Below are 26688 nucleotides of genomic sequence, written 5' to 3' on the forward strand. Positions count from 1 at the left end.
CAGGCATGTTACTTAATCTTTCTGTGCTTCAGTTTTCATATATATATATATACAATATATATATATATTGTATATATATATATATGTAGAAGTAATATAAAGATTAATTAAATAAAGAAGTAAGACCACAGCTTGAATGAAATAGGCCCTGTAAATGTTAAAGGAAGAATATGTATAATATTTTGCACTCTCATACCACAATTATTTTAGGAGCAGGAAACCCTCGTAGTGTTTCTTAGAAAAAACACAGATTATTTCCTCTCCCAAGGGTGTGTTCTCAAAGTTCTCTGCCCACATGTCTGTCATCAAGTATGGTACTGAAATGACTTATGTGACTATCTCTTCCAATACACTGTGCAAAGAACTCAAGAAGTCACTGGGCTAGTCCAAACTAAAAACGATGGCCAAACATAAGGCAGTGGCCAAGTATACATGGAGGAGAAAGGATAACAACTGAATGATGTTATTTAGTCAAATATTATTCTAACAATACTATTCAGTCAAACACTACTGGAAAGAATAGAATCTTGAGGAAATCTTTAAAATGGGTTCAAAATGAATAATAAGGATTAGAAGTGAGAAGAGGTTCGGAAGATCATTCCAGACAATGAAAACAGCATTTGCAAAGGTCTTGAATTGTACGGTAGCTCAGTAAGTTCTATAAACTGAAAGCAGGCCATTATGGCTGAAGCTTAAGGAATGACAGGAAAATTATCAAGAAATGGAAGAAGAGAACATATTTTGAGTGGTCTTAGAAGTCGTGCTAAGGATTTGAACATTTTTTTCCTCCCACATAACACATGCCATACGACATGTTTAAAACATGAGTGTCCTACTCTTTTTGCACTGGAACAAGACAGCTGTTAGTTCAACCCTGCTACCAGACTAAATGGGTCTATTTGGGCACATTTAAGTGCAATCAAACACATGAGGAGTTTGCAGCCAAGAAAGTATTAGTTGAGAAAATGGTGCCAAGCTTGGAGTCTCAGGTAAACTAACTTTCAAAAGTCTGGCTTCCCAGTGGCTTCCAGGGCATGGGTGAGATAGGGGGAAGTCATTAATTGTGGAGGTTAAAGGAGTTGGGATCCTGGGTTCTTCTGATGGGTTGGGATCAGGAAAGGGAGGAGATGATCTTTGTATCAGGTGCTGATGTCAGCCAGAGCTCTGTTCTGCCTGGTTTCCTGAGGTGGTGGGCCAGATAGGGGAGAGTCTTTCTGCTTTCATGGGCCTGGGACTGAAACTCAATGAAGACTAGATGCTATATCTTTACTGTGAAGGAAACTCTGTTTTGTGGTCAACAGACCTGAGGTTTTGTTCTTAAGACACATTGATAATGAACACAATCTGAAGTCCTAAGGACTTAATGATTAAGGAAGGGAGTGGACTCTGACAGACAGAGAAAAGTCCAAAGGAGAAAGGACCACGTTAAAGAAATGGAGTTTCTGTGTAGTTACAACCCCTGCTCTGCCACTTACCTTGAACTATCTTCAGTATTTTCATGATGTTAGTATCAATTTCTTAGGATTGTATGTGGGGGAGGGAACTTATGAAATGTCCAGGACAGTGCCTGGCACACAGTACTAGGTATTCATGTTTCTAGACTATGGGAGAGATAGTCTCATAAACTAATGTGGTTCAGGAAGTTTTCAGAGTAATGGTAGCTTTTGAACTGATCATAAAGTGGGACTTAGGAAAAAAGAAAAACTTTTTTTTTTTCTTTAATGTGGGGAACAAACATGGCAAAGGCATGGAGATATGAAAGAACAAAGTGTGCTTGGAGTATATATAGTATTACAAAACAGTTGGCTTGTAGTGGTTATTTTGAAGTACTGGTAATGGAATTCAGAAGGTAGTTTCAGGATGGTTTAAGAAGACTCAGCATGCTAAGGAGTTTGCATTCATTCTGCAGGCTACCAGTCACAATCGGACAGACTGCAGAAAGGTTTTGTTTGATCCAGATGCTGGGTGTTTTTTTGTTTGTTTATAAAAATTATCAGTATTTAAACATTGGAAGATCTCATCTAAAATTTAAGTTTCCTTTAACAAGTCACATTTTGGACTTCTCCTGAAAAGAAAACAAAAAGTGGACCATCTGTCAGCAGTGGGTCAGCATTCTTCTGTGGTAACACTTGGCTGGAACTGAGTAGCTGCTGTTCCAGGCAAAATTAGACATAGTGACTGGCTGGCTAGGGTGCAGGGAAGAAAAGAAGTTGTGGTGACTGCAAGAATATGAGTCAAAAGTCCAAGTGGAGGAATTGGTTGCAGAATTAAAGATGATAGTTTGAAAATGTGAGAGGGAATTAATGTAGAATTATGGTTTTGACTATAAGTTGCAAAGAGATGAGAGTTAAAGCCTGGTGGATGTTGAGTGTAGGGAGACAAAAAGGAGGAAGAAAAAAAACTGTGGAATGGTTGGGACTTGTTTAAAGAAATAGAAGCAAGAGTAGGGTATTTTTGTGTCATGGAGTATGAGAAAGAGGAGAGGTAAAAGCAGGGAAGTCCATAGAGGTCATGGACTCTAGAGATCTTTTGAGGCTTTTGAGGACTGAAAGGTCAGTTTTGACTCGGAACTCATCAGTGACTTTTAATAATGTGATATCAATGGAGAGATGAAGGTTAAAGCCCGAACAATGCATTTCAGAGGGAACTGATGGTAGGTAAACACGTGGATCTATTTGGCAGTGACCGAGGGAAGGGGGATAGGATGACAGCAAGTGAAGGTGCCTAGGTTGCCTGAAAGATAGTTTCCTCACTCTCTGTACTTTTCTCCTCTGCCCCACTTAGGAGGAACCCGTTTAAAGGCAGAAGTGAAAAAAAATCTTTGAAACAGGAATAAAGGGAATCTTGCTTATTTGAAACTATTCCTCATCAGCGGGGCTCCCTGTTTTTGCAAGTTGAACTTTGTGGCTTATTATTATATTTTTCTTTAGATACTAGAATGAAAGAAACAAGATGGAAGTTTAAAAGATGGAATGAAGAGCAGATCTATATGCTCCTTTTATAGACTATTCAGCTAGATAGCTAAACATTTGATTGTGAGATGGACAGGGAACTAGGGAGTGGGAAAGGGATGAAATAATATTTGTTCAGTTTTTTTAAGGTTGTCAGGCAACAGGTCAGTAAGTTGTTCAGAGGGGAAAACGTCTTTATCTTGTACTTGGGACTTTTCTATGAGTTTGACATTGTTTAAAAGGAAAACAAATAAGGAAAGTATAATGTGAATTTTATATAATCAGAAAGTAATTTAATTCCCCTACTCAATTTTGGTTCTTTGGCAGTTAGTTAGGCACATTCAACTGTTAAGGAAATTCAGTCTTTTTTAAAGCCTTATTAAGATTCTCTGAAATTCCCTTTATGTGTTTCAGAATTTAATATTTAATTCTTTTGAAGGTCAGACTTTTATCTAAGAATGAAAAATTTGCCCCCTTTTGACAAACTCTAAAGGAAATGATTTTATTCATAATATTGTGTACAGTATACAGTATAGGTATACCTAAACTTAAATATAACATTTTTTTCTAAATATAAACATTTTTAGAAGACACAGGGTCAGCATGAAAATGGCCCGTTGGAAATACAGTACTCATAAAAAAGCCAGTTGTATAAGATGGGCCTCACTTTGTTTCTGAAGGTCAGCAGCTTGGTGCTGTGCTGTATCTACTTTTCTCAGTGTGTCCTGCAACTGAGCCTTCAGGACAGAACAGAGCGAACTGCAGGAATGCTGCAATTACATAAGCAAGGGTGGATTGCCTGGCAGAGGGCATCATCAATGGACAATGGAAATTCAAGCAGCTGCTACCAGTCCACTAGCAGGTGTGGGGGAAAGCCAAGCTCTGAGCACCTCCTGGAAGGTGGCTTACTTTTCCTTTGTTCATGCCACATACTGTCATTGAGATAGAAATCCAGTGGTTTGAGTCATTTGCTCCCTCTCCTTCTCCTCTTCCTCCTTAAAAAATGAATAAATAAATAAAATTCCACTTTCATAAGCAAAAAGCAGCAACTTCATGGAGAGCATTACTTTTCATTGTGGTGTTACATTTGCAAGAGAAATATGTGGGAAACCAAGACATCTTTGTGGTTTTATATATATATATATATATATATATATATATATATATATATATATATATATATATATAAAATATATAAAATATATGTGTATTGTATATATAAAATATATATATAAACATATATATGTTGTAATAACTCCTTAAAATTATGGTTTTAGGAAGCATATCTGAATGTGGAACTCAAATTCTTTAAACTATGTATAGAGAATTTGTTATAAAAGGTTTAATTATATTTGCTTTCACTGGCATTGTGGCTAACTGATGTAAGAGACAGTGTATAACAAGGAGAGGTACTATTATATCTAGGGAAGTTGAAGTTGAAGTTTTGAGTTTTAAATAGTCCAGTTGACAGTCTTAGGATGGCTAAAAAAAAATCTTTCAAATTTTAAGTTAGTGTTTCATTTATGACTTTTAAGTATTAAATAGTGAATTTTACTAATTTAAAAAACAAATTGCTCTAAATGGGAGAAGAGCAACTAGTCTTGTAGGTGTTTGACTTAAGACTAATTCTGAACAATAGGCACACCTTCTCCTTAGGTTTTGAAGAATAACAACGTTTCCCAAGTATAATCTTTTAAGATTTCTCTCCTAAATGAATAAATCAATTGAGTAAAATAAACTTGGGAAGATTAAAAAAAAAAAGAAAGAATGCTAAGTATCTACTGTGGATATGACCAATATAGATATTTGCAAAAAAAAATTTAGTATGATAGATTGATTTAAAAAAAAATTAGTAGCTAAAGCAACATAAAATCAGTATTATTGACTACTAGAGGCCTGGTACACAAATTCCTGCATGGCCTGGAGAGAGATCGAGGGTGTTTGGCCAGTCCTGACACCTGGTCAAACTCCTGGTTGAACTTCCAGTTGAGGGTACAATTTGCATATTAGCCTTTTATTATATAGGACTGGAGAGAGGCCAGGTGAACAAAATTCGTGCACAGGGAATGGGGGTGTGTCTCTTAGTCCAGCCTGCACCCTCTCCAATCTGGGACCCCTCGAGGGATGTCCAGGTAGGATTGGGCCTACATGGGCAGTTGGACATCCCTCACAGTACAGGACTGCTGGCTCCAAACTGCTCGTCTGCCTGCCTGATTGCCCCTAACCATTCCCCTGCCAGCCTGATCAATGCCTAACTGCTCTCCTGCTGGCCCAATTACCCCTAACTGCCCTCTCCTATACGCTTGGTTGTCTCCAACTGCCCTCCCTTGCTGGCCCAGGTAACCCCTAACTGCCCTCCCTTGCTAGCCCGGTCACCTCTAAACGCCCTCCCCTGAAGGCCAGGTCCCCCCAACTGCCCTTCCCTGCAAGCCTGGTCCCTCCCAACTGCCCTCCTCTGCAGGCCTTGTCCCTTCCCTCATTGGCTGTGGGCACGGCCATTTTTACAGCAAAGTGACAGTTAATTTGCATGTTACTCTTTTATTAAATTAGCTAAATAACTGAGTGAAAGTATTGGAGCTTAGAAAAGTCTACTTTTGCACTAATCTCACTTTGCTTTCTCTACACTTTTTCTTATTTTTATAGAGCTTCATTGATTCTCAATTGAGAGTTAAGTGCTTTTCTAAACCACAAATGCCCTGATTCAGCCTTCCTCCCAACTCACCCCTTAATCAAGGCTGAATGAAGTTTGCCACTGTCACCAATGGAAATTTATCAGAGAGCCTATTTTGGTGAGTGAAGGGAAAAGTTGAGGATTGTTATTTGTGGAGAAAACAATCTGATTCTGATTTGTGGTTAAAATGTTGTCTCCACTCTTTGAACTGCACCTCGCCTCAAACTATCATATAAAGGATTGTAAAATCCAGGCTGCAATGGGTATTATTGTTCAGCAATATCTGTTCTCCTCTACTTTTGAGCGCAGGAGAAGAGAGAATCTCCCCATGTCAGCGTGGTTATGTGATTAGCTTAGCTATGGCCGTTAGAGGAGTAAGGCGTGTCAGTGTTTCAAAGCTTTGTGCCCTCTGGTCTGTCACAGTCATTGTGGAAGCACATGTAGCATAGCAGTAGTCTGGATTGCTGAGCAGAAATGCATAGATGACAGTGCTTTGGGAGTCCGCTTGAAACTGCAGTGAAGCGTAAATGAGAAATAAACATTTATTCTTTACGAGTTACAGAAAGTTTACGGTTATTGTAGCGAATCTAGCCCATCCTTATTGATTGAGAAGAAATAACAACTGTATAGGGTATTTAAAATGAGTAAGAGTGCTAATGTACAGAAGTAGTGTCTAGCATATAGTTAAAACAGCTAAGCTTTAGTTGTATTCATGCTATGAGCCAGGTACAGTGCTAAATGCTTTAATTTATTTAATATTTATAACAATCCTGTCAATTTAAAAAAATATATATTTTACTGATTTTTTACAGAGAGGAAGGGAGAGGGATAGAGAACTAGAAATATTGATGAGAGGAAAACATCGACCAGCTGCCTCCTGCACATCCCCCATCGGGGATGTGCCCGCAAGCAATGTACATGCCCTTGACCGGAATCGAACCTGGGATCTTTCAGTCCACAGACCTATGCTCTACCACTGAGCCAAACCGGTTTCGGCAACCCTGTCAATTTTTATTCTCATGTAATGGGAGTAAAAATAGAGATGCAAAGACTTTAGGCTACTTGCCTAAGCCTATAAAACTATTGAATAGCAGATCTGCTGAAACCGGTTTGGCTTAGTGGTAGAGCGTCGGTCTGCAGACTGAGGGGTCCCAGGTTCGATTCCAGTCAAGGGCATGTACATTGGTTGCAAACAAAAAAAACTATTGAGTAGCAGATCTAAGATATCAACTCAGGTAGCTTGAATTTAATATCTAGATTCTAAGTACTACATTATATTGTGCTATAACAATAGTCTCAGTTAATTTTAGTTTTTCTTTCTTTTCTTATCCTTTCTCCATTGAAACCACTAAAAGCAACTTTAAGAATCTAAATCTACATCTTTGTAACATTGGGAAATATCACTATTAAATATAGAATGAGATGCTTATGTTTTTTTTTTTTTGTTTTTTTGGGGGGGGAACTATATTTTATACATAAAATATTTAAAATATGTAAAATAGTCCCAAAGGGGAGGGGAGGGGAGGAAGGCTCTATACTAATTGTTACCTACTTTAGAAATATTTCCTGGACAGTAGAAAATAATATTATTCTCCTCTAGTAAAAATGCTCTGTTGGTCCTAACCAGTTTGGCTCAGTGGATGGAGCCTAGGCCTGCAAACTGAAGGGTCCCAGGTTTTATTCTGGTCAAGGGCATGTACCTTGGTTGCGGGCACATCCCCAGTAGGGGGTGTGCAGGAGGCAGCTGATCAATGTTTCTCTCGTTGATGTTTCTAGCTCTCTATCCATCTCCCTTTCTCTCTTGGGGGATGTCGGACTGCCAGTTTAGGCCCAATCCTGCAGGCATCCCTTAAGATTGGACCTAAACTGGCAGTGAGACATCCCTCTCGAAAACCTGGACTGCTGCCGAAGCCCGTTTGGCTCAGTGGTAGAGTGTCGGTCTGCAGACTGAAAGGTCCCAGGTTTGATTCCGGTCAAGGGCATGTACATTGGTTGCGGGCACATCCCCAGTAGGGGGTGTGCAAGAGGCAGCTGGTCGATGTTTCTCTCTCATTGACGTTTCTAGCTCTCTATCTCTCCCCCTTCCTCTTTGTAAAAAATCAATAAAATATATTAAAAAAGAAAAAAAAAGAAAAAAAAAAAAGAAAACCTGGACTGCTGGCTCCTAACCACTCTCTTGCCTGCCTACCTGATCATCCCTAACCACTTGCCTGCCTGCTTCATCTCCCCTAACCTCTCACCTGCCTGCCTGATTGCCCCTAACTGCTTGCATGCCTGCCTGATCACCCCTCACTGCCTCTGCCTGCTTGCCTGATTGCCCCTAACCATTTGCTGCCTACTTGATTGCCCTAACCACTCTGTATTCCTGCCTGACTACCCCTAACCCCTGTTGCCCCAGCTTCATTCTGAAAGAAGTCAGGAAGGTCATTCACCTGTCTGGTCTAATTATCATATTATGCTTTTATTATTATAGATGTGTCTTCCACTCTCCTCTCATTTTACAGGGATATATCTTCATTGTTTTCCCAGAGTCAACTTGCACATGTCTTCTTGACAAATACCTCTTTCTTAAAAAGCACATCACCTTGAATCTTATTTCCCTTTAAGCTACTTTGGCAAAGAATGCTCAATATTTATCTCCTTTTGTCACTATACATTCACTGTAAATGCTCACATTCTACAATGCTTAGGTTTTACCAGTAATTTATCAAATCACCAAGAGGTCATGGAAGGGCAGGGATCAGGTCTCAGTCACCTCTGTTATCTCCATAGTGGAATGAACATAATTGTGTATAAAAACTTTAACATATGCAGATTAACCTTTTTTCCCTTTGCACTCCGAACCATTCTGGACATTGGCTACCAGCTACTTGACGCTACTTTGCGGCGGAAATGTGCGTTGAATTAACTCAATTCCCCGTAATCACTAATAAACTGCAATGTCCCCCCTGAGAGGGGACATCCAAGTGATGTGCTAGAATTCCGATGTCCCCTGAGAGGGGACAGCGGAGTGCAAAGGGTTAAAAAAAATATTTTTACTGATTTCAGAGAGGAAGGGAGAGGGAGAAAGAGATAGAAACATCAATGATGAGAGAGAATCATCGATCAGCTATCTCCTGCATGCCCCCTACTGGAGATTGATCCCACAACCCAGGCATGTGCCCTGACCAGGAATCAAACCCTGACCTCCTGGTTCATAGGTCTACATTCAGATTAACCTTTTTTATCCATCTTTTAATCTTGATTGAGATGGATAAATACATAAATTGCATCTAGATATCACTTGAATTATCCATCCTACCAGAACCCAAAATGACCCATGAATGAAAGCATCAAAGAGTTGGAAATTCTCTTCATGGCTCTAAGTTTTATTACAAGGCAATTGGATGCCTTTGCTCCTCTTTAGCTCATTTATATTTAAGTTGTAGTAGAGAATATTTTACATTGGCATAGGTTTCTTAGTCATCAAGCCAAAGAAACTTATATTGCAAGGAGGGAAATACTTTACTTCTGTGATATACCAAGTACCCATGTGAGTATAGATTGGGAAAGTTGTCTCTTTGGCACATATCAGACTCTTAAGTATTTCAGATTTAAGAGCTGGATCAATATTATGTTACTAGATTGTTATTATGTAGTACATATGTTAACCAAATATATCAAATTTTAATGACCAAGTTAAAATTGGTGAATAAAAGTGTTAAAAGGAAGACAAATACCATATGACTTCACTTGTATGTTGGATCTAAAAAATGAACCAAAGCAAACACACACACACACACACACACACACACACACACACCCCAAACAAGTTTACAGATATAGAGAACTGATTGGTGATTGCCAGAAGGGAAGAAAGGGATCTGGGTTGGGTGAATTAGCTGAAGGGGTCAAAAGGTTCAAACTTCTAGTTATAAAATAATTAGCCATGGGAATGTAATATATAACATGATGATCATATTTGGAAGTTGCTAAGAGAGTAAATCATCACAGGAAAGAAAATTATAAGGAGGTATGATGATGGATAGTAACTAGACTTATTGTGGTGATGATTTAGCAATTATACCAATATTAAATCATTATTTTTCACACCTGAAACTAATATAATATTACTAAAGGTCTGGTGCATGAATTCATGCACAGGTGGGGCTGCTGGCCCTCCCCGATGGGGGCTTATTGCGGGAAGTGCTGGCTGTGGGGTGGGACCATGGTTGGCCAGGGGGAGGGGCAATGGTAGGTTGGGGGTCAATTGGAGCCCTGATCGGACCAGTTGGCCACCACATTGTGAGTCATAGTGACTGTTCCGATGCTTTCGTAGCTCTGGTTGCTTGGCTTTTATATATAGGGATATGCAAACTGTTCTTCAATGAAAAAGAGAAAAATGGGTTAGCAATCAGATAATAAAAATATTACTTCTTTTAGGACACATTTTATGGAACTGCCAAAAATGACAACACTCTAACATTTACGTTATTTGGAACAAAATCTGATTTTATTCTGATGAAAGCTTGAATTTAAAAAAATGTATATATACAGCTGATTTTATTGTCAGTTTAAAATATTGGGCCCTGATTGTTCAAGATCTTGTACATATGTCTACTATAAACATTCTTTTTAAAAAATATATATTTTATTAATTTTTTACAGAGAGGAAGAGAGAGGAATAGAGAGTAAGAAACATCGATGAGAGAGAAACATTCACCAGCTGCCTCTTGCACACCCCCCACCGGGGATGTGCCCGCAACCAATGTACATGCCCTTGACCAGAATCAAACCCGGGACCTTTCAGTCCGCAGACCGACGCTCTACCACTGAGCCAAACTGGTTTCGGCTATAACCATTCTTTAAATAGTTTAAGAGCTGTTTGACATATGATTGTAATTATAGGCTTAGCAGATCTAATTTGATAATAATTGTATTTTAATTTAAGTTATAAAAGGATTAATGTTCATGTTAATATAAAAATTTAATATAAAATTTATAATTAATAAAAATACCTTTAATCAGGAAGTTTTTCTCCCAAAGTATCTAATTATTTGAAAAACTGATCAATGTTTCTCTCTCATTGATGTTTCTAACTCTATCCATCTCCCTTCCTCTCTTGGGGGATGTCGGACTGCTGGTTTAGGCCCGATTCCTCAGGCATCCCTGTGAGATTGGGCCTAAACCGACAGTCAGACATCCCTCTCACAGTCCTGGACTGCTGGCTCCAAGATTGTATGGAAGTAATAATACAGTTGCATTAAAATCTCTTAAATTCTAAAGGATGATCATACTTTATATGTATTGTGTGTGTGTGCATATGTGTGTGTGAGTGTGTGTAAGGTGTTATAGGAGACAAAACATATGATAATAATAACTACAATAATATCCTTTAACATAGTTTTTTAAACTTTTCAAGAACATAATTCCTTTAAATTTTTTATTTTATTTTTAATCCTCTGAGGATATGTTTTTATTGATTTAGAGAGAAAGGAAGGCAGAGGGGCAGAGAGAGAGAAAAAGAAAAAGAGAGAAATGAATGTGTGAGAGAAATATCAATCAGTTGCCTCTAGTAAGCACCCTGACTGGGGATCGAACCCCAAACCTGGGTATGTGCATGGACCTTTTGGTGCATGGACAATACTCTAACCAACTGATCCACACTGGCCAGGGCAAGAACTTACTTTCTTAAAGAAGAATTTACGGAAGGTTAAGTAACTTGTTCGTGTTCACTTGGCATGCAGGTGGCAGATTTGGCATGAAAAAACAGATCTGTTAGACTTCGGAGTGCATAATCTTCTAATTGTGTCGTATTTCCTCTCTAATTAATCTTGTTTTGTCCTCATAATACCAGTGTTACAGATTAAAGTCAATACATGCATATCTATTTGTTGACCTGTTATAAAAGGTTTTTTGGTTTTAAAATTTATTCATTCATTAACTCATTTGTTCCCTCATGTATTCTTTCCTTCTTTCTCTTGTTCATTCAGAGAAAGGTTTATTAAATGTCTTCTGTGAGCCAGGCACTAATCCAGGCATTGAATGAGAGTCTATATAGTGTATAACTTTGAAGAACAATGTCATATATCAAAGGAAAAAAAGTGTTTCTGCTTTTAATAACAGTTTTCATTTGCCTGTTTAATAAAAGCAGAGTAATCATGAGTGGTATGGACCATTTAGTTGGTGAATAGCAGCCGTTCTCTAACTAATGAATACTTTAACAGATACTAGTAAAAGACGCCGAGTTTAATTTTATCCCTTTGTGTAGCCTCTCATTTGTCTCTTAGATGAGAAAAAGACAAGTAAGAAACAAAAAGAGAATAAAAGGAACTGATGGGCTTGGTTAATATTAGCTAGATAATGAACTTCTGGATATTTGAGCAGGCTTCAATGTATTCAAGTTTCAAATTATTGAATGTTAATGGACAATTGTCTATTTACGAATGTGTAGATAGTGGGGTAGTTGTCAAAGAGAACAAAGATGTAGTTTGTGACATAGTTCTCGGATTATTTTGAGGATAAGGCTAGGAAAAAAATCAGAATAAATTTTTTTTGTCTACTTGCCTTAACATTTTAATTTATGCTCAATAATATCTAGTTAGTTATGTTAGGTTTATCTTTGTAGGTATGTCTATGCTATGTTTGTTTCTGTGTGTCAGGCTGTTTTGGTGAGACGTGAAGGTTGGAAGTCGGATGAAAGATATAGTGTATTCAGAGGTTTATGAAGATATGGTTTGAGACCTAGGTTTGACTAATTACTTGTTTTTAAAAAAAATGTATTTTATTGATTTTTTTTTACAGAGAGGAAGGGAGAAGGATAGAGAGTTAGAAACATAGAATGAAAGAGAAACATCAATCAGCTGTCTCCTGCACACCCCACACTGGGGATATGCCCTTAACTGGTATTGAAGCTGGTAGAACCCTTCAGTTCGCAGGCAGACACTCTAGCCACTGAACCAAACCGGTTAGGACTTGACTAATTACTTTTCATTGATATTTCTTTATTCAAAAATAATTCTGATTGAAATTTAGGTTTATGTTTTCTTATGTTTCACAAAGAAGTATTACTTTACATTTTATTTAAACTTAGAAAAGCCAAAAATGATGGGAAAATCAGCTATAGTTCAATATCTAAATATATTCCCAGTTTGTATCTCAGTATATTTCCATTCAATCTTTCATTTCTTTCTTTTAAAATTTTTATTTTGGAATAATTAAAGACTCACAGAAGTTTCAAAAGTAGTACAGAGAAGTCCTTTGTACTCATCACTCAGCTTCCCCCAACGGTAACGTCTTATATAACCATAGGTCCTTATCAAAACCAAACTTGATATTGGCAATACAGTTCACTAGACTACAACCCTTGTTGAGATTTACCATTTTTTGATTGCTCTCATATTTTTGCATGTGTACATGTTTGTCGTTTTGAAAACTATAATCTATGCATGTTTGTCAGTCTGGGCTCTATGTTTCTTCTTACAAAAAATATAATTATATTACCCATACTACTTGTTGTCTCCTTTTTTCAGTTATAGTAAGTTGTGATTTTTTTCATTCCTCTATTCTATTTCATTATTTTCAATGTATGCAGAATATTTTAACTTACTGTTTGGTTATAAATGTAAATTTATTTCACAATCCCATTATGTTGATATTTAAGTGGTTTCCCTTTTTTTTTGCCATTATGAATAGGCAGATATACTTGCATCTTTGGACAGAATTCCAAAGATTTCTCTCTCACTGTCTGTCTCTTCCTCTCTCTTTCTTTTCTTCCTTTCTACTGAAGAATTGTTAGATTTCTGAGTCAAAGGAATTTATATATCAATACTTTCTGATGTACCGTATTTTCCGGCGTATAAGACGACACTGTGTTCTAGTAAAAAGCCTGCTCAGATTGGCCAGAATCAGAGAGGCAGTCTATTAAAAAAAGAACTGGTGTTGCCTCGGAAGTGGGGGGTAGTCTTTACAGTGAATATAGGCCTAAACCTGTTTTAACTGTAAAATTAGGGGGTCGTCTTATACGCCAGAAAATACGGTACATTGTCAAATTTTTCTCAGAAAAGATCAGTTAATGTTGTGAATAAGGTCCCAGAGCCTTTTTCCTTACGAAATATTTAGAGAATAAATAAAGGTAATAGTTTAGTAGACACTGAATACTAGGCTCTGTAAAATCTCAAAATTGTGTCATGTTGGCTTCAGATTTTTTTATTTAAGCAATAAAACAAAATTGATGCTCCCTTTGTATTTTCCCCAATTGCATAGTCTTTATAGAAATAATCTCTGAAGCATTTAAAAGGCTCAATGAGAAGAACAATTTCTTCTTCGATATTCTAAAATGATTGATGGTGTTCCTCCTCTTTAATAAGAGCTTGCATTACACACCTCTCTGTGGACAGGAGCTGTGTTGTGCAGAATGAGTTAATGAATGGGGTGTTGGCCTTCTGGGGCTGTCTGCCGCAGGAGTTTCATCAGAACGAAGTGTGCCATCATGCATGAGTTACGGCCTTAAAGAGAAATAAAAGGACAGGTAAGGCAACGATACAATGTGGAAACAGAAAAACACGCAGTCCTACAGTCCTAAGGTTTAGAACATGTTAGTTTCAGTCTTGACACATTTCTCCCCTCTCTTCTTTCCTTTCCTCCTTGACCAGTGTGAGATAACACCATGTCAGAAAGTTGGCTTCCTCCTCCCTGCATGGTGCTAGGCTGCAATCTCTTCTCCTCTCTCCCCGTTGCCTTTGTATTTTTGTCCTTTCTCCATCACTTCATTATTACTGTCATCAGTATTAAGTGCTGAGAGACATGCATCTCCTCTTCTCTCCAACAAATACTCGTTGATAATGGAGAATGTGCCTCGTCTCTGCCCCCTCCTGGTGCTCTGGATAGCTTTGAGGTTTGCAGGTTACTTTCTTGGGCCTCTGTGTGCATCCTGGTCTGTAGGTGTGGTTTTCTGAGAATCTGCACTGATTTGAAGTTTGTTTCCTTATCATGACTTATTTTTTAATTCATTCTTGAGGACTACTGCCCCTAAGAGTGTGTTAAGTGCTCTCTTGAAAAGGGCTGTCCAATGAAGTTTACTTTCCTTGAAAATGTACTTTTAAGTTTATATGCCTTTAGGATTATATTTAAATGTTAATAAATTTATGCTTTGAATTTTAAAGGTGTTTTGAGCTTATCTTTTACATTGACCTTTATTATTAATTTAATTACAATTTTATCTTTTTCTTTTTTTTAAAAATATATTTTATTGATTTTGTACAGAGAGAAAGGGAGAGAGATAGAGAGTTAGAAACATCGATGAGAGAGAGTCATTGACCAACTGCCTCCTGCACACTCCCTACTGGGGATATGCCCGCAACCAAGGTACATGCCCTTGACTGGAATCGAACCCGGGACCCTTCAGTCCCCAAGCCAACGCTCTATCCATTGAGCCAAACCGGTCTCGGCAATTTTATCTTTTTCTTTTCTTGTAATAAACCAAGTCTTATTTCCTTTTCCTTCATTTCTCCGTTTCCTGCATTCTCTCTAGAATAAAAATAAAACAAGGCAAAAGGGTGTCCCCACCTTCTGTTTGGGATTTAACTGTCAAGCCTGACTCACAGCCGGAGGATCTTTAAGATTATTCATTTATGCCTTCTCTCTTCATTGACAGTGGATCCAGTTCAGATGACAGGGATTGATTTCTTGAAAGCCTTTCTTTCCATTCTTGTTCCTGTTGGCTGCGTGCCTCACCCTTGGCAGTTGACGCAGTTTTAATCCGAGATGATCTGGCCCCGGCGCAGGTGTCCCGGCTGTCCTTTCATGTCCAGATGGGGCAATCGGTGGCCAGAGCTGGTGGGATGGGGCCAGTGCTGAGTGTGTGTATTCATGGATGCAGGATCAATAGGGCTACAGAAGTCTCTCTCTTTGTGTTTAGGTTTCTGTTAAAATAATTGGTCCTATAGTGATAGGTGCTTTCCAAGTACTTTCTCAAAAACAATATCCCTAGTGGTTAAATTACCATAAGGTTATAATGCTGCCCAAGTAGGCAATTTCCCAATTTGGAGGGTTTCCTGGAACAGTCAGTTGATACTGCTGAAGGCCAAGTGTCTCATTTAGATGGGATGTCACTGTGTGGCTAAGGCAATAGGATGCCCTCTAAAAAATGCTTAAAGCCTTCTCTGTTTTGAGCTAGTCATTGTTTCTGCTGAGCATTTACCTCATGAGACTTTTTCTTATTTGTGTTAATGTGTCAGAAGAGTACTACTTCCATTCACATTCATTCACATCTGAAGACACCTATTTAAAAATAATTATTGACCATTTGTTGTGTGCCTTTAATGAGGTAGCTCATGGTATCTGGCCACAGGATCTAGTGTCTAGTGAAAGTACAAGAATTACTCAAAAAGCCCACCGTCATATAAAATCAGAGATTCATTACATTTCTCTTGGAGTTAGTTAGCACTAGGTTCCAGTCTGCCATGTGTATGTTGTATAATTCCGGGAAGTTACTTGACTATGCTGAGCTTCATTTCTTATATGTAAAATGGGAGTAACATTGTTTTCTTCAAGGGATGGTGAGGAAATTGAACGATTTGATGTATGTGAATAACAAAACTCAGAATCTGGCACATTATTGGTGATTAAAAAATGTTAGCTAGCCCTCCTACTTTAAAACTATTTTTTTTTCTTATTTGAAATTTCCCTTAAGGAGAACATATATTTGGCACTCAGAGATGAAAAAACAAAACAAAACAAAAAAACCCTTCCATTTCCTTTGACAGCATCCTTCCTCCTACTTCTAGTTCCTTTTGATTTGATTTGTTTCTACAATAGTACTCTCCCCCACCATGTCCTTACTTACCATTACATCCGAGGCTTCTCAATAGTTATTGATTCCATTTCCTCATTTGCCTCTCAGATGTCTCTCAAGTCTGACCTGAAGTCTATGTCTGAGCAAGACATTCCCCTGCTCAAAATCCTTCCATGGCCTGCCCTTAACAAGGCATTCAAGGCTTAGAAGACAAAGCTCGCACTGATCTTTCATGCCTTAGCTCATGTTATGCTCTCACCCCACATACACATCTCTTGTTTCAGCAGCACTCATGAACCTGTACTTCCAAAACAGAACCTGAACTTTGCCTTACTTTGGCACTTGTCTCAATTGTCATTGCCATGGAAGAAACAAATAATGTTCTCATTAATTTACCACCCGTCTCCCGTTAGCTACCTACACTTTTCATCCTTTTAATAGAGCAGTTGAAAGATTTGTACAAGCTAAAGAGAATTCAGAGCATCTTCCTTCTCTTTCTTTCTTTTTAAAAATATTGTTTATATTGATTTTAGAAACAGAGAGAGGGAGAAAGAAAAAGATCTATGTGAGAGAGAAACATCTATTGGCACGCCCTTTATTTGGGGATCAATCAAAAATCCTGGGCAGAATTGGATTGGTGGCCTATTGTTGCATGGGACTACCTCCAACCATTGAGCCACACTCCTCTTTCTATCCTAACTTCTTGGCTGTGTTATCTATTCTCCAGGTCCTCCTCTCCCTTATACTTCTGCGTCCACTGCAAGGAGGGGCTAGTCCTCATTGCTCTATCCCAATTGCTCTCCCAAAGATCATTGATACCTATTTGTTGCTTAACTCAATGGATTGACTTGAGTCCTTACCTTAATTCATCTCTCTTTAGTATTTGACTCTGTAGACCACCTTTGTGTCTTCGAAATTCCTTAAATTGCACTCACTGTCCAGTATGTGGCTATTGAAATTTAAATTTAAGTCAGTGAGAATTAAATAAAATTTAAAATTGAGTTCTGCAGTCACATTAGTCAAATGTGGCTATTGAACACTTGAAAGGTGGCTAGTGTGATTGAGGAGCTAAATTTCAAATTGTATTTACTTTCAATTAATTTAAACTTACATTTAGCCAGCCATCTGTAGCTTGTGGCTACCCTATTAAGTGTGGAAATAGAGAACATTTCCATGATCACAGAAATTTCTATTGGGCAGTCCTTATTTGCTAAAGTTTTTAAGTGGCCAAATAGTAAATAATTTTGGCTTTATGATCTAATAGGTTCCATTGCAGCCTCTCAATTCTACTGTTGTAGCAGCCACAGACAATATGTAAACAATTGAGTGTGACTGTGTTTCCATAGAACTTTTCTTTTTCTTTTTTAAAAAAAATATACTTTATTGATTTTTTTACAGAAAGAAAGGGAAAAGAAGAGGGATAGAGAGTTAGGAACACCGATGAGAGAGAAACATCCATCAGCTGCCTCCTGCACACTCCCTACTGGGGATGTGCCTGCAACCAAGGTACATGCCCTTGACCGGAATCGAACCTGGGACCCTTCAGTCTGCAGGCTGACTCTCTATCCACTGAGTCAAACCACTTAGGGCCCATAGAATGTTTCTTACGTACATAGGGGACCAGATTTGTCATGTATCTGTAATTTGCTGACCCCTTTTAGAGTCCTGGTTTCTTCATATATATCTTTTAAAATTTCTTCCTACTTTTCTCTAAAATTTTCCTTTTTCAGTCCTCCTCTATTTCTCAAATCCCTCCCTCCTTTTCACCTTTATCACAACTTTATTGGGGAAAAAATTTCTAAATAGTCACCCTCTCTGTGTGTCATGCTCCTGTCCATCATACACATTGCCACACAACTGTACTTTCATAACTTGTCTAAGCCAGTTTCCTCATTCCCTAAATAGGGATGTCTTGACTGCCTGTTTAGGCCCCATTCCCAGGATTATATTTATTACAAATTAGTCTACATTTTAAATGTGTCTAAAATGTAGGTATAAAGTACTCTCATGTTATGAAAACAGAGTAGTGGTTGAGACTTGAAGCCTGACTACTTGACATCCAATCCCAGCTTGTGACACATCAGTGTGCATCTTGGGTAAGCCACTAACCTCTTTGTACCTCAGTTTCCTCATTGGTACAATAAGGATCCTGTTAGCAGACATGCAGATTTGTTATGAGAATTAAATTAATTAATCTGTGTTAAATGCTTTTAGCATTGTTTTGGTGCAAAGTGTTGTGTTGTTTATTTTATTTTATTTTATTTTCCTGGTTTTAAAGATGAGGGAGAAAGACCTGGACATGTTAATTTGCCTGCAATCATGCAGCTAGTAAATTACATGTCTGAAATTTGAACACTGGTCCTTTGACCTTAAAGCTCAGGCCTTTACACTCTATTACATCCCTTTCAACATCTACTGGCTCCTTACCGTATTCCATTAGAATTAATCTCTTTTTTGCTCTGTGCTTTCATTAATTTGTTGGAATTAATCTCTTTTTTGCTCTGTGCTTTCATTATACTCAGTTTACATCTGTACAAGGAAAATTGCCACATTTTACTTTGTATTATAGTTATTACAAATTAGTCTGCCTTTTGAGAGTGAAGAACATGTTCCCAGTTATATTTTTTTTCATTCCTTCACAGTCTCAAGTCTAATCAGCAACAAATTATTATTAAATTTGTTTAGTAGAAACACTTTGAAAGAGAAAATTATTATAGATAGAAACTTCATCAATGGCCTGGGATTCCTGATTCCCAGTGCATTCACACTAAGAGCCAGTGACTGCAATTTTTGGCACATGCACACACAGGAACCCTGAGAAAATTATTATGGATAGAAAATTTATCAATATATAGGTGGTTGAAGTCTTCTGATAAAATAATGAATTGTTTCTTATAAAGACTCCTAGAGGCCTGGTGCACAAAATTCATGCATAGCGGGGGTCCCCTCAGCCCAGCCTGCACTCTCTCCAATCTGGGACCCCTTGGGGGATGTAGGACTGCCTGTTTAGGTTTGATCCTCAGGATCTGGCCTAAACAGGCAGTTGGACAGCCCTCTCAAAATCCAGGACCACTGGATCCTAACTCCTTACCTGCCTGCCTGATCACCCCTAACTGCCCAGCCCCCCCCCCCCCCCCCCATCCCATGGCCTGGTCACCCCCAACTGCCCCCCTTGCTGGTCTAGTCATGCCCAACTATCCTCCCCGTGCTGGCCTGGTTGCCTTATGCAATGTGCTGCTCAGTCATTTGGTCACCCCTCACTAACCCCATTGCTGGCCTAGTCGCTCCACACAGCCTGTTCAGTCATCTGTTCAGTTGTGATGGTTGCTTAGGCTTTTATATATATAGACTAGTAGCCCTGCACACAAATTTGTGCACCAGTAGCTCTCTGCTAGGCCTGGCCGCTCCTTGCCTGCTCCCCAGAGGCTCTCCGCAGCCTAGAGGCCCATCCGCAGCCAGGTAATGAAGCAAGCATTCCCCCAGGCTGTTCACACTACCTGCTCTACCTGCTCTCAGCAACTGCCCCTGCTCCCCTCCCCGGGACTGGGGGAGTCCGTCAGGACTGTGAGGACTGGCACTGCCATCTTTGTGATGCAGTGATGGTTAATTTGCATATTACCCTTTTATTAGATAGGATATATTTATCACTAGTATGTGGATTTAGTATTTTATTATATAGATAATCAAATGCACTCATCATCTTTTTATTTATTTATTTATTAAATTGTGAAAAATAATGTGACTTTTAAAAATGAAATTGTGATTAAATGAAGACCCAAATAGGAGATCATAAAAGAAGGAAATTGTAATATGATCCAAAGAAGGAAGATAGTATCAGAAGGTTAATTTGGAGTTGGACTTTGCAGTTATTTAACAAGGAATATATGCAGACTACAGAAGTCAGTAGCTGAGCATCAGGTTGCTGTGACATTGTGACTACTAAATGAGGTTGTGCTGGAGGAAGCTTTAACAGTTATTCTATGCAAATTGCAATATGACCCTTTCTGAGTTATATGGGTCACATTGTTGGAAGTACATTACATTTTATTCTTGAAGTGGGTGGAAGTGGTTGAGAGCAACATTTTAGATTTTATTAATTCAACTTTCCATAGCTGGGTAAATCAAATTCACAGACTAAATGCTATCAATTTTCCCCTCTAAAAGAAGTAATGTTTTTTTTTAGTATCAGGTTTTATTTCATTTTATAATGTTTAAAAATTGATTTCATAAATGCATGCTTAAATGACAAAATTTTAGCTCTCATCAAAGGGTAAGTTAGTTGGTGGTAATCTCTGGGAACTGATGGGGCCCAGAGGCCAAGACTGTGGAACTTGTCAGGCTCCCAGCCTCTTAAAAATCCTTCAGACATCTACCACATTCATTGGCCTAGCCCGTTGTGTAGGCCAAATACACACTCCAGTGGGACATTTGATGAGCAAGGCCAAAGTGAAACACAGAATGGGCTAAAGTCTGGTATTAGGTACTCTGAAGTCTGATTCTGGTTAGGCTGCAGCAAGGAAGAAAATAAGTCAAATTGAAACAAGATTCCCTTCCCTCCAAAGAGCTGGGTCTAAGTTTTTGTTTGTTTGTTTTTAAATATACTTTATTGATTTTTTACAGAGAGGAAGGGAGAGGGATAGAGAGTTAGAAACATTGATGAGAGAGACACATTGATCAGCTGCCTCCTGCACACCTCCTACTGGAGATGTGTCTGCAACCAAGGTTCATGCCCGTGATTGGAATTGAACCTGGGACCCTTCAGTCCACAGTCTGAGGCTCTAGCCACTGAGCCAAACAGGTCAGGGTCCAAGAAAGTTTTTATGCTAGATATTAGCTAGTAGGGGTTAGTGAAGAAAAGGCAGGGGAAAATAGAAAAGTATGTGCAAGAACAAATTCATAAGGAGTTTCAAGAACTTTCTTTTTTCCAAGCTCCTTCTCAAGACCCTCAGCAATGCCTTTGTCAGTTCAGACATTGACAGCACAGCTTGACTTCTAACATTACTGTAGTGACTATATAATTATACTAGTTGAGGTTCCTTGTATTTTGGTTGCCTTGGGTTGTATCCTATTGCTTCAAATTATAAAATATGACAATTTTAAAGTTTGTTTCAATTTTCCGAAATTAATGAATCTTGACTTTTTATGAGTCCGGCTACACGAGATTTTGCTGCAGGAATGAACAACCCTCAAATCTCCCTGGGTTAAAAAGCCCAGGTATGTGTCACTCATATGAGTTTATCTTAGGTTACCTGGGAGATTTGCTCCATGCCATCCATCCTCACTCAAGGATACCAGTCAATAGTTACCACTTGGACTGTCACTTGTTCTTGTGGCTGAAAGAAAGAAGGAACTTGGTAAACATACATTGGATCTTAAAAACTTCCTTGATTACTTCTGTGGCCATAGCAGACTTTATGGCCATACCTCATTTTAAGTGGGTGTGAAAGGGCAGTCTTGTAAGTGGCTAGAATGAGGGCAACCACAATCATAGTGGACAGCAGGAACAACGATGTCAAATTTATAGCAAATCTATGTGATTTGAAGTTCTGTGTAACCATTTATTATGACTGCTCAGCTACCTGAGGTTGATTTTGATAACAAAAATAAATAAAAAGAAGGAACAAAAAAGTTTATGACCCAATTTTAGTTTCTTAAACCCAAGTTTAGATGTTGTCATAAGAAATGTTCCTTTTTAATAGATTAAGTTGAAAAGAGGTGCTTTTATTTCATTAAAACATTTTTTATTAATGTTAATATTACTGATTATAAAGTTGATGATTCAATAAGACTAAAGCCAAGCAATCTTGACTGCTTTAATTTATATTTTTATTGAAATGTACTTAAATAATCCATTCAATACATAAATACATGTTCATAAAAATTAACACAAAAGTATTTATTAGATAAAAATATAGACTACCTCTTCTCCATACTGTCCCTCAATTTTTTTCTTGCCCCAAATTTACCACTATTAGCATTATCTTGTCTATTTTTCTAGACTCTTTCTTGTTCTGTTATGCAGTACAGAGAGGAACATAAGCAACTTGCTTTGAAAAGTACATTTGGAGATATATATTACTTCCTAAATTGTTGAACTAATTTATTTGGTCATCAACATTATATAAGAATGCCAGTTTCTCTTTACTCTCACCAACACTATTTATTATACCTTTATATTAATCCAGTGGTGGAAAATGGCATTTCATTGTTTTAATGTTCATTTCCTGATTGTTGGTATATTTATTATTGGCCATTATTGACTTTCTTTCTGTGGATAATATGCTGAGATTTTTTGCCATTAGGTTTTAATTTTTTTCTCATTGATTTTTAGGTACACTTTAAGTATTGAAGTTGCAAATATATCTTTCCCCTTGTTATTTGTGTTGAAAATATGTTGTCTTTCACTTCATATCTCTCTCTCTCTCTACCTCTATCTGTCTCCATCTATATCTCTATATGTGTATATATCTCTATCTCTATTATCTATCTATCTACCTATACACACACATACACTCTTCTGAGTTCAAGATGTAGGTAGCTGAGTGGAGTAGAATTCAGAATCCAAGAAAAGATCCCCTTCACTTGTTAATTAATTCAGATTTTGATTTCTGGAGTCCTTCTTCCTATGACCCAATTTCCAGGGATTGTTTAAGAGAGAAGAGAGGATTTTTAGGTGGCAATGGTGTGGAGGGTTTTTAGGTCCTCTAGAAGTAATACAGAAGTAATAAAATCTGTTTCTGTTCTGCAGATTTTAAAAAAACTAGAGCATCCATGCAGAAGCTCTCCCTATTTCAGAAATTTAGACTCTAGGCTGTTAACCATTTGTCTGATGTGTTATGTGTGTATGTATGTGTGTGTAGGCAGATGGTTTCTTTTGTCTTAACTAGAGGCCTGGTGCATGAAATTGGTGCAGGGAGGCGGTGTCTCTCAGTCCGACCTGAATCCTCTCCAATCTGGGACTCCTCAGCGGATGTCCAACTGCTGGCATCAGACATTCCTCTCATAGTCTGGGACTGCTGGCTCCTAACTGCTCACCTGCCTGCTTGTCTGATCACCCCTATCTACTCTGCCTACCTGCCTGATGCACCTAACTGCTCCCCTGCTGGCCTGATCATCCCTAACTGCCTCTATCTTAGCCCCCCCCCCCCCCCCCCCCCGCTACCATCGCTTTGTCCAGAAGGATGTCAAGAAGATGTCCTGTCTATGTGGTCTAATTAACATGTTACCCTTTTTGTACCTGCCTCTGATTTTGAATTTAGTTCAAGTTTTATTGAGTGATTTTTTATTTTGTTTTGGTGAGTCTTATTACATGCTTAGCTAATGTTTATAGGTTTCTTGTGAATGTAATATATGGCTTTGGTTGTGTAAATTCTTCTATATTTTTCTTTCTTTTCCTAAATATATATATTTTTTATTTCAGAGAGGAAGGGAGAGGGAGGGAGACACAAAAACATCAATGATGAGAGAGAATCATTGATCAGCTGCCTCCTTCATGCCCCACATTGGGGATCGAGCCTGCAACTTGGGCATGTGCCCTGACCAGGAGTTGAACAATGACCTTCTAGTTCATAATTCAATACTCAACCTATGAGCCAAGTCAGCCAGGCTATATCTTTATTTTCTTTTTTTTTTATTTTGACTTAACAGTGAATAACATGGTACAGAATTCTTTCTGTGTTAGTGCACTCAGATCTATCATGTTTCTCCTGATATTTGGACTTACTCATTCCACTCTTTCTGCTTCATATATTTCAAAAATTGCCACTGTTCTGACCAGTGGTAGGACCATTGCTAGTGGTTCCACTGTTGTCAATTTAATTTTATGGTGGCTTTTCCCCCTGTTTTTCAAGTAGTCTATAGGGTACACTTCAGATTACTTAAATTTTTCTGCATAAGGGATATGGGGCAGGAGTGGGGTAAAGAATATGAAATTATTTTGTTTCTTTTCTCAGTGGAACTACAAGCTGAGTTTAAATAGCTAGTCACAAGACTCTATTGACAGCACATTCCAGTGGTTATATCTAAAAACTATCTAGCCCTCACAAAGACTCTCATCCATCTATCTATCTCTCTATCATTCATCTATCTGTCATCTATCATTTATGCATATATAATGCAAATACATATAGAAAGAATGAAGTATAATAAACGAATGAGGACAGTAAAGGATAAGTTAAAAAATGATGCTAGAAAAATTGACTATTGATAAGTAAAAAATATAATTGTACTGCTGCATCACAATATGTATGCAAACACATACCAAATAATACATATGTGTAATATATAATATGTAACATGTTGCATATATAATATGTACATACACAAATAAATTATTGATGTATTTAAGATTAATAAAAAAAGAAACAAGAAGAGTAGAATTAATTATCTTAGAGGAAAAACTTGCAAAAGAAAATAATGAGTTTGACTACCTAAAAATTATAAAATTTTTAATGTCTTAAACACCATGGATTAAAATTAGTGAAAAATTTTAGAAAACAATTTGTTACAACATCAGACTTAAGTTCAATGTCCTATATAAAGTGCTTTAAAAACATTGAAAAGATATTGTACTAAATAGTAGTAACCAAAGAAATCAAAACCATTTTTACTTCTCAAATTGTAGGTTGAGAATAATCTGTGCTTAGGTTTGGGCTCTCATTTGTGAAGAATCTAAGCAATGGGTGGGCTTGAGTAGTAAATTACAAAAAACAAAAGAAAGACAGTAGCCAGATATGTTTCTATAGGTTTCCCAGCCTGGACTTCTCTGACTCTGGTGATAAGGCTATTTCTCTCAGTCTCCAGGTCTGGGGAAGCACCTTTCATAGGGGAGATCTATTCTTGCTTCCAGGAAACAAAGGATGGTTAAGGTGTCCTTATATTCACTGCTTTTCAATTAACTTTAATTCTAAATAACCGATATGCCAATGTGCTTGCCTTATGCCTCAACATTCCTAAATTCTGATGTGACCTGGTATATCATCAGTCATAATTCCAGCTATCTTTTCATAATCGGTATATTACAGAAATAACAGATATTTTTGTCAATTTATTTTTGAAAAACTATATTTTTATTGATTTTAGAGGGGAAGGGAGAGGAATAGAGAGGTAGAAGCATCACTGAGAGAGAAACATCAATAGGCTGCCTCCTGCACACCATCTACTGGGGATGGAGCCTGAAACCTGGGCATATGCTCTTACTGGGAATCCAATTATGACCTCTTGGTTCATGGGCTGATGCTCAACCACTGGGCTTCTTTGTCAATTTATTTGTGATGACTCTCATCTATCTTTAAAAATGGGCATTTTTAAGTTTTGTTATTTATAGACAGTTACTATTTTACTGTGATGCTTCATCTTTAGAGGAATTCATGGAAAGGACTCTGACAAATACTTTAGAATACAAGTCTCTGATGACTTTCAGGTCATACCTCTGAATTTCATTTAAGGAAATTTTTCTCTTAAGCTATGTGTGACTTAAAAGCAATTTGATAAAATAATCTTTATGATAAAAAATGAAACAATAACTTTTCACTCTACCTTATCCCCCATGGAATTCAGAAATTCAATTAGTATTCTTATTTTCATAGCAATGCTGTTATTTGAATGAGTTCTGGAAGCATCTGCTCTCCTTGCAGACAGGCTACTGCCTTTATTTTATTTTATTTTTTATTTTATTTTTTTTAGCTAAAATTCTATTACATAAAAGTATCCCTGCAATAGGGAACCTCTCTCTAACTTCACAATGACTGGAGCACTCCTTTTAACAGGTCTATGATGTCTGGCTGGCTCTACAACAGTTTCACTGTGCCTACTCCCTTCAAACCCTTACTTTAGTCAAATTTCATTATCATAACTCTGTTATCTGGGTCCCATAAGGATTTATTTTCACTTGTACTTGGCAGAAAAGTCTGTGGTGAAATTGCTTAAATTATTACCTACTGGAAGTTACTGCACAGTTGGATTACTGGTTGCATCTATTTCATTACGTAGTCAATCAGAGACTTAGGATTGGTCATCACCCTTAAATTTACATCACAGAACAAAATGAAAATTGCCAGATGATGTCTCTGATAATAAAGAAATAAGATTCTTGAGAATTTTATTTCAATGATGGTGTATTGGCATAAATGGACAGAAATTTGCTAAAATATTAGGACTTTAGGGGATGTTGCTGAATCTATCAACCAAAACCATGGCTGCTCTAGAGGTCACTACCTCTGTGCTTGAATAAATTTTTCAGGATAAATTGAAACACAGTCTCAAAAAATCAGAGAATAAGGCCATTGGTTATA

At 37.7% G+C, this 26688-nt stretch overlaps 1 protein-coding gene and 1 long non-coding RNA gene across 2 annotated transcripts in view; both read left to right on the forward strand.

The window, feature by feature from the left end:
• ACSS3 (acyl-CoA synthetase short chain family member 3) overlaps nucleotides 1–26688 on the forward strand; it is a 158604-nt gene that overhangs the window by 1860 nt on the left and 130056 nt on the right. The window lies entirely within an intron of this gene.
• LOC118729209 lies at nucleotides 851–3227 on the forward strand. The gene is made up of 2 exons (XR_004991150.2): nucleotides 851–989; nucleotides 2931–3227. It is a non-coding gene; the product is annotated as an uncharacterized LOC118729209 (long non-coding RNA).

Source organism: Pipistrellus kuhlii, unplaced genomic scaffold, assembly GCF_014108245.1.
Source record: "Pipistrellus kuhlii isolate mPipKuh1 unplaced genomic scaffold, mPipKuh1.p scaffold_m20_p_3, whole genome shotgun sequence".
Classification (NCBI taxonomy): Eukaryota; Metazoa; Chordata; class Mammalia; order Chiroptera; family Vespertilionidae; genus Pipistrellus; species Pipistrellus kuhlii.